The 7735-nt window shown below is 46.9% G+C and overlaps 2 non-coding genes across 2 annotated transcripts; both read right to left on the bottom strand.

The window, feature by feature from the left end:
• Positions 1-649: 649 nt before the first annotated feature.
• On the bottom strand, positions 650-722 carry TRNAV-AAC (transfer RNA valine (anticodon AAC)). The gene has a single exon. It is a non-coding gene; the product is annotated as a tRNA-Val (tRNA).
• Positions 723-4209: 3487 nt separating this feature from the next.
• Positions 4210-4280, bottom strand: TRNAV-UAC (transfer RNA valine (anticodon UAC)). The gene has a single exon. It is a non-coding gene; the product is annotated as a tRNA-Val (tRNA).
• Positions 4281-7735: the final 3455 nt, after the last annotated feature.

Below are 7735 nucleotides of genomic sequence, written 5' to 3'. Positions count from 1 at the left end.
CTTTCGAGACTGGAAGGTATTGAATTATATCTCGCTTGAATTTTGACCCAGTATACTTTTGCAAATGGCTTTTCGTTATTCCATTGCTATCCTAAATGTCTATGCCGCAGCCATGAGGCAAACTGGCGATTGCGTTCTGACCTTATTTTTCCATTGTTAACTGATATCATGTGCGTCTTACACGGCACCAGTGACGTTTCTACAAGCTTAACGATATTTCCGCCCGAGATCGAAAGGGGGCCTCCCGCGTGTTAGGTAGGGCCTCCCCGTGTGCGACGTCTTACCGTCTTCATGGAAACATTCTTACTTCAACTTGCCGAGAGGTGGCGGTAGCAGTTCTTCACATGTTTGCGGAAGTAAATGTCGTCATTGCTCGCGTTTTTGGCCATTGTCGTGGTGTTCTTGAAAGCTTCTCGGTGAGTCTAAGTTGGCTTCTTTTATTCACATGCTCGGTTATCGCACTATTCTTAGGTTATCTATTAAACGTGTTATTTCTGTGATGATCATTAATGATGTCTAACTTTTTGCGGTATGTAGCACAAAGCGTACTAAAGGAACGGGCGATTTCATCCTAACCTAGCATTTATATTGTCATTTGACTTAATTTTGTCCTTACGCAACAACCGTAGCGTTCCTACAAACTAAACGATGTTTCCGCCCGGGATCGAACCGGGGGCCTTCCGCGTGTTAGGCGGATGTGATAACCACTACACCACGGAAACGGCTGGTGCTTGATGATGACCCGGTCGGTCGTGAAACAGGAGCCGACCTACTGACCTCGACATGACCAGCTCTTTTGTAGTGGGTTAACCTAAAGTGAAGGCTGGCCAGTCGGTCAGCCATGGCGTCCAAACTATTGACATCATATTTGAGAACTACGGGGCTGTAGCTCAAGTGGTAGAGCGATCGCTTAGCATGTGGGAGGGGATCGATACCCCGCAGCTCCAGGTGGTGAATTTTGGATCTTATCTTAATTTTGGATCTTAATTTTGGATCTTTGGAAATACACCGCATTATCTTTGAAATGGCTATTTCGGTTACCCCGCGGAAAGGATGACACGCCCCTCAACAAATTCTGCCAGTTTTTCATTGGTTGCTGTCTATTTGCTGTAAATTTGGAGAATGCCTTAAATGCTTTGAATGCTTTAAATGCTTTAAATGAAGAGCAATACTAAATTAATTTAAGTGAAGCCCGTGCCATGTGCGATGTCCTACCGCCTTGATGAAGTCATTCTTACTTCAGCTTGCCGAGAGGTGGCGGAAGCAGCACTGGAATTATCTGCTGAAGCGAATATCACTTTTGCTCGTGTTTTGACCCTTTCTCGTCGTGGCCTTGCATGTTTTCCCGTGAGTGTTAGTTGTTTACTTTTATTCAAATGTTGGATTATGGCACTATTCTTAGGTTAATCGATTGCACGCGTTATTTCAGTACTGACCAATATTCATGCAGACTTTTTGCATAACGTGGCACAAAACGTGATTGGAAGCGTCGATTTCATCCTTTCCTAATTGTCTACTGCAAAGTAACTTTATGTGAACCTTACACCACAACCGAAACGTTCCTACGGACCAAACGATGGTTCCGCCAGAGGCTGAACCGGGCTCCTTCCACCTGTTAGGCGGATGTGATGACCACTACACCACGGAAACAGCAGATCGCTCCTGGTGAGCCGACCAGTCGAGACACAGGAACCGACCGACTGACCTCGACATGACAAGGTCTTCGGGAGCGTGTCCAACTCAAGTCAAACCTGATTTTCGGTTAGCCATGACGTCCCAACTTTTGACGTCATTTCTCAAAACCAGCGGGGCTGTAGCTCAACTGGTAAAGCGCTCGCTTAGCATGTGAGAGCCACGGGGATCGATACCCCGCAGCTCCAAATGGTGCATTTTAGCGTCGACAGAGACGTCGGGATGGGAAGGGGGATAAGTTAAGAAGGGGAAGCACGACAAACTCGGTGGATGATCTACAAAGGGACTCTTTTTTGAAAGGCGTGCTTTTTAACTTCTTGTCCACTCCATGTCGTTATCTCCACTTGTTCAATTGGTTTGAATTATTTGCTGGAAGGCTGAATTCATTTGCTGGCGCTGCCTCCGGGCGAGTCGAACTTAGGTAAAGTCAGTTCTGAAAAATTAGTTGGTTAGAGCGCCTGCCTGTCGATCCTCCCTCGCATGGCGTGGCGGGCTCGAGTCGCTTTTGACGCTCGCTAATTGTCCTGGACAGGTGTGGTCTGTGGCCGGTGGTAATGGCCGCACTAGGTCAGTTGAATTCAGATTTGCAGGTCGGACTGTATCCTGCCTTGCGCCAGGTCACGCTTTTGCCACCAAGTTATGTAGTTAGCCTGAAATTGCACGATCGGTGGCGGGGTTTCTCAAACACTGCTCGGCACAACAAAGCATAACAGGCACAAACATCGATGCTTGGCATGAGCACCAATCTCAAAAATCTATCCATTGCAAAAGATGCTGACCAAATCTTTAACAAATATATTCGTGCTAATTTGATGTAGTGCCATAAGAGGGGTCTCATGGTCAAAAACCTGTGCTCGACTGGTTGAAGGGAACATTTGCGACCCTTCAGACTTCCCAGAACACCGTAAATTGCAATTTGCAAAAAGAACTCCGAGAGAGTAAAGGGCATTTTGAACTTATTTGGCAAGAAGGTCGTAACCTGCCGCCTTTATCGTACGCAGCACTTAAATATGGGCTATAAATTTTTGTAAGATTTTATGTGACGCGCGGCGTATTTATCCGCCGCGGGACTCATTGGAATCAAGTGTTTTCATCCTACCATTTATTGCATACATACTCAGTGTTGGCTTCAAAAACAGCTCAGGCGCTGCAGCCAATAGTTAAAGAAATATCTACTTTTTATATATTCTGTATTACTAAGGGAACAGTGTGTGTGCATGCGTGCGCGTCCGTTATCTCACACGGAGGCCGAACGATAAGAATTTTTCCATCAAATTTGCGCACGACGGAGATCCGATGGTAGCGCGTAACAGAGTGGCGTCAAAATTCTGCATTTCGCGGAAAAAATGAGCGCGTGCCGAGCGAAAAGAAACGCAAAAATCCCATAGGATAACACGGACGACGCTAATTTCAAGACGACCGGCCGACGGCCCGACACGCTCCGCTTCCCGAAACCATGCCTCGGTAATCCAGGGCTACAGCGACATGAAACTTGCATAGTGCGATTGCGCATGAAATGGGCCATCGCACTTGGGTGAGTTTTTGCGCCACGTGGCACGTAGCACGTGCAAACGTCAGACGAGTTAAAATCGGCCGTTTTTGACGCATTTTTACGTTTATCGTTATATCTCGGCACGCAAAGCACCTAGAGACCTGGATTTTGTTTCCCAACATTCACAACTGAAGCAATTACATCTTCAGTGTGTGTTGCGACTTTGTTCAACGCACCGTTGCTTTGCAAATTGCAATACAGTTTACTTAGGATGGAGAATTTTGCTCTTTTCCACAGCTCTTCACGTTTTGTGCTGCATTGCTGCACCCAGGGCACAGGACGCACTCGGGAGTAGCATGCAGTTATGGGGAATGAAACGGACAATCACGCCGTACAGATCGTAGTGTCACATGTGCGCGAACCAAGAAAATTGATTTGGCCGCTACCGACCGTTTTTCACTCTTCAATGCAATACTGTTTAATGTTGTTTAAGGCAACGGCAGTGCGTGCTGTCATCATTCAAAAGGCTGACAGTTGATGGAAGCGACAAAAGTCACCGGCCACGTCCCACGATCAATCGCCGATCCCATAGAATAGGTTCGGCTATGTCGCAAAAAGCGCATACGAAGTGGCTCTCTCCCGCCAGCGACCGCCAGAGACCGCCAGCACCGCACGCGGCCTGCGGCCGAGTTTTTTTCACACTTTGAGCTATGTCTCGGCAACCGAGACCCCTAGAACCGTGATTCCAACAGCAAAATATACACGATGAACATTTATAAAATTTAAATTAGACCAGCGAAGTAAGCATGCAAGCGCTTGGCTACACAATACGATAATATCTACCCATCAGACTTCTATAGTTATTGGTTTAGTTCAGCTTTTGCAAATGTCCTACATGACATCCTACATGGCACCAACTGTTCATGGGGTAAACGGGCGACAACATTTTGACCTTATCTCTGTTTTGTAAACTGACCACATGTCCATCTTACATAACAACCGTAGCGTTCCTACAACCTAAACGATGCTTCCGCCCGGGATCGAACCGGGGCCTTCCGCGTGTAAGGCGGATGTGATAGCCACTACACACGGAAACAGCTGAGAGGAGGGGAAGGGTTTTTTTAGTTGTTTTTCTTTAGTTGTTTACATGAGAAGTGATGGGGGGGGGGGGGTACATGAGATGATGGGGGGGGGGTTGTTTACATGCTGAAATGATTGGGGGGGGGGGGTACATGAGAAGGTATGAAAGTAGTCATAAGGTAGGATGAAACAAGCTCACTTATAACCATTGTTGTTATAAGCTTGTTGCCTTCATTCCTGCACTGTCTGACAACATGCCCATGACCCTTTAGCGAAACAATCTTTACTTTATCCAATGCAGCAGCAGCATAGCGTTACAATGCACAGTGATAATAGGAGATATATGTCTACAATGCACGTGCATAATGGATATCACCATTAATCTCCTATTTCCTGAACAATGCATGCTATAAATGCATACATTTGCACCCTAATCTCTGGATGCAAGACGTCTACCGTCATATAGGCTCGACTGTAACTAGGTCAGATTGTCTGGAGGATATGAAACCTTGAAAAGAAGCAGACAAATGCACAATATGCTGTCATCCTCACGGATGCATGTATCAGAGAGAACCTGGCGCCAACATTCACGAATATACATCATGCATCTAAGCTTTAGATGGCGGAGCGTCACAATACACACTTTCCAAGGCGGGGCGGGGGGGGGGGGGGCTTAAACCCCTAATGACTAAGCTTAAGCTGATGTGCATTCCTGCAGATCGCACGAAGTCCATTGAAGACAGGTCGGACGAGTACTGAACGTTAGTTCGGACATTCCTACGGGCTGGTGGGAAATCCTACTTCTGGGCTGCTCAGACTGATGATTCTCCTGCTGATGGTAGCCTGAGATACTCCATCCCTCAAATAATGACAACCAAAGACGCTCCAGGTGGTCTCCTCGCGGTTCAGGAAGCGTAACAGCTGAGCCTGCTTCAGATGGTTGGTTGTCCTGCCTGTCTGGTCGATGGTGATTCGGCTCATCTCAAGTTTGAATGCGGCCATGGGCTCTTCATGGTTTGCTGCCTTGTTCTTAAGGACTTTTTCTTCCAGGCTAGCCCACACCATGAAGTCCAATGGCAAAAGATCTTGCGAGTGCAAAGTCACTGCATGGTACCCTTAAGCTGATGGGCATTGAAGGGAAATGTTCTTCCAACCAATTCATTGCAGCTGGTACGGTGTGCAATTTCACATCGTCTTGACGGCTGGCAATGAAGCTATTCTTACTTCACCTTGCCGAGCGGTGGCGGTAGTAGTGCTGGACGGGTTTGCTGAGGCAAATATCGTTTTGTTCGTGTTTTGACCCTTTCTCGTCGTGTTCTTCCATAGCTGTTCATGAGTCTGAGCCGTTCACATGTATTCACAGCTTCGGTTATGGCACCATTCTTAGGTAAATCGATTACACGTGTTATTCCTGTAATAATCACTAGGGATGTCCAACTTTTTGCATTATGTAGCACAAAACGTGATTGAAAACGGGAGATGTATGCTAACCTAATCTGTCTACTGATAACTTGCTTCACGTTGACCATACACGGCAACCGTGGCGTTTCGACCAGCTAAACAGTGTTTTCGCCCGAGATAGAACCGGGGGCATCTGCGTGTTAGGCGGATGTGATAACCACTACACCACGGAAACATCCGATTGCTCCTAATGAGCCGGCCGTTCGGGAGACAGAAGCCGACCGACTGACCTCGACATGTCCAGCTCTTCGGGGGTGGGTCCACCACAAGTGAAACCAGACGAATCGGTTAGCCATGGCGTGCCAACTATTGACGTCATATTTGAAAACCACCGGGGCTGTAGCTCAAGTGGTAGAGCGCTCGCTTAGCATGTGAGAGGTACGGGGATCGATACCCCGCAGCTCCACATCGTAGTCTTTGATTTTCACACAACACCGGAGAGGCATCCTACCGATCCAAATGGGGGTATAGCGCTGCTACATGTGCCCATTGGGAACCTGCCAAGTGCAATACGCCAAGTAAGATAACATCGAAGGCAGATGATTGATAAAGGCGCATGATAAAACGCATCAGTTTTACCCTCAAAATGGAAATCGAATCTAGACGTTCAGTAAGCTGGCACAACACGTTAAAAATAACTCTTGGCCAACTACGCAGACGCTTACTCCAGATACACGGCGCCCTTCACGCAGCTACGATGCTGTGTGGAGGGCGCGCTGTCCCATATCACATTATTAAATTTGGTTGCATACTGTAACTGACCTGCCCACCTCAGGTCAGTTATTTAGAGTCACAACTACATTCCGATCAACTCTTCTATGGCGCGGTGGGTTCGAGTTCCTTTTGGCGCTCGCTGGTTGTCCTTAACAAGTATAGTCTGCGGCCATTGACATCAGTCGCACTAGGTCAGGTGAATTTAGATTGCAGGTCGGACCGTATCCCGCCTTGCGGCACGCTACACTTTTGCCACCAAGTTATGTAGTTGACCCGAAATGGCCCGATCGTGGGCAGGATTTCTCAGCCACTGCTTAACACGAAAAAGCATAACAAGACAAAAATCGATGTGAGCATGAGCACTAATGTAAAAAATCATTCATTCTTAAAGATTCTGGCTAATTCCTTAAAAACGTCTCTGCTATAATGGGAAATAGGGTCATAAGAAGGGTTTCATGGTTAAAAGCCCGTGCTCGCTGGTAGCAGAGGGACACTTGCGATGCTTCAGACTTCCCAGAACACCGTGACATTAAAAGGGAATGATGTGATGCGATGAAATTGGAACTTTGAGGGTCAAAATAACATATTTGAACTACTTGGGCAAAGAGGTCTAATTTTGCCGCCTTTATCGTGCGCAACACTGAAATGCGCCTTACGAACTTTTGTAAGATTTGATGCGACGCGCGGTGTGGCTATCCGCAGCAGGTCCCACGTGAAACTAAGTGTATTCATCCTACTATTCACTGCGTACATACTCGGTGCCAGCTTTGAGAACAATTCAGGCGTTGCAGTCAATATTTAGAAGTATAAGCAATATATTTGCAAGTATATTCTGCCCTTTCCAGTTTTTGACCCTTGCGTAACGCAGGACATTGACTTCTCGCGTTTTACTTTTATTATATCGCACGTCTTGCTTCTTGAATTTTTTCGCATTTGACTATGTTCCCTAAATTTGAGCCCTTCGACTCCTATCCTTGATCGCGTCAGCTGTTCATCGGGCAGCCGGGGGAAAACGTTCTGTTGGGGTTGTTATTTAGTTAGTTTATTTATCTGTTTTTAACTGACCTCATGTCCGTCGTACACAGCAACCGCAGCGTTCCCAGGCGATTACGATAGACGCTGATCGTATATTTAGGATCAATTTTGCGATTTACTCATGTAAACGTGTCAAATTATCGTCACCTTCACCAACGAGTTGAATCGCAAATTAACAATTGTAGTTCGCCGCCTCGTGTAAACTGGGTAAATGTTTCTTGATGAGCCGGCCAGTCGGGCGACAGGAGCCGACCGACTGAC

Source organism: Pollicipes pollicipes, unplaced genomic scaffold (assembly GCF_011947565.3).
Source record: "Pollicipes pollicipes isolate AB1234 unplaced genomic scaffold, Ppol_2.1 Scaffold_3087;HRSCAF=3621_pilon_pilon_pilon, whole genome shotgun sequence".
NCBI classification, from domain to species: Eukaryota; Metazoa; Arthropoda; class Thecostraca; order Pollicipedomorpha; family Pollicipedidae; genus Pollicipes; species Pollicipes pollicipes.
The sequence above is the reverse complement of the archived record's forward strand: the minus strand, read 5'-3'. Positions and strand labels throughout refer to the sequence as shown.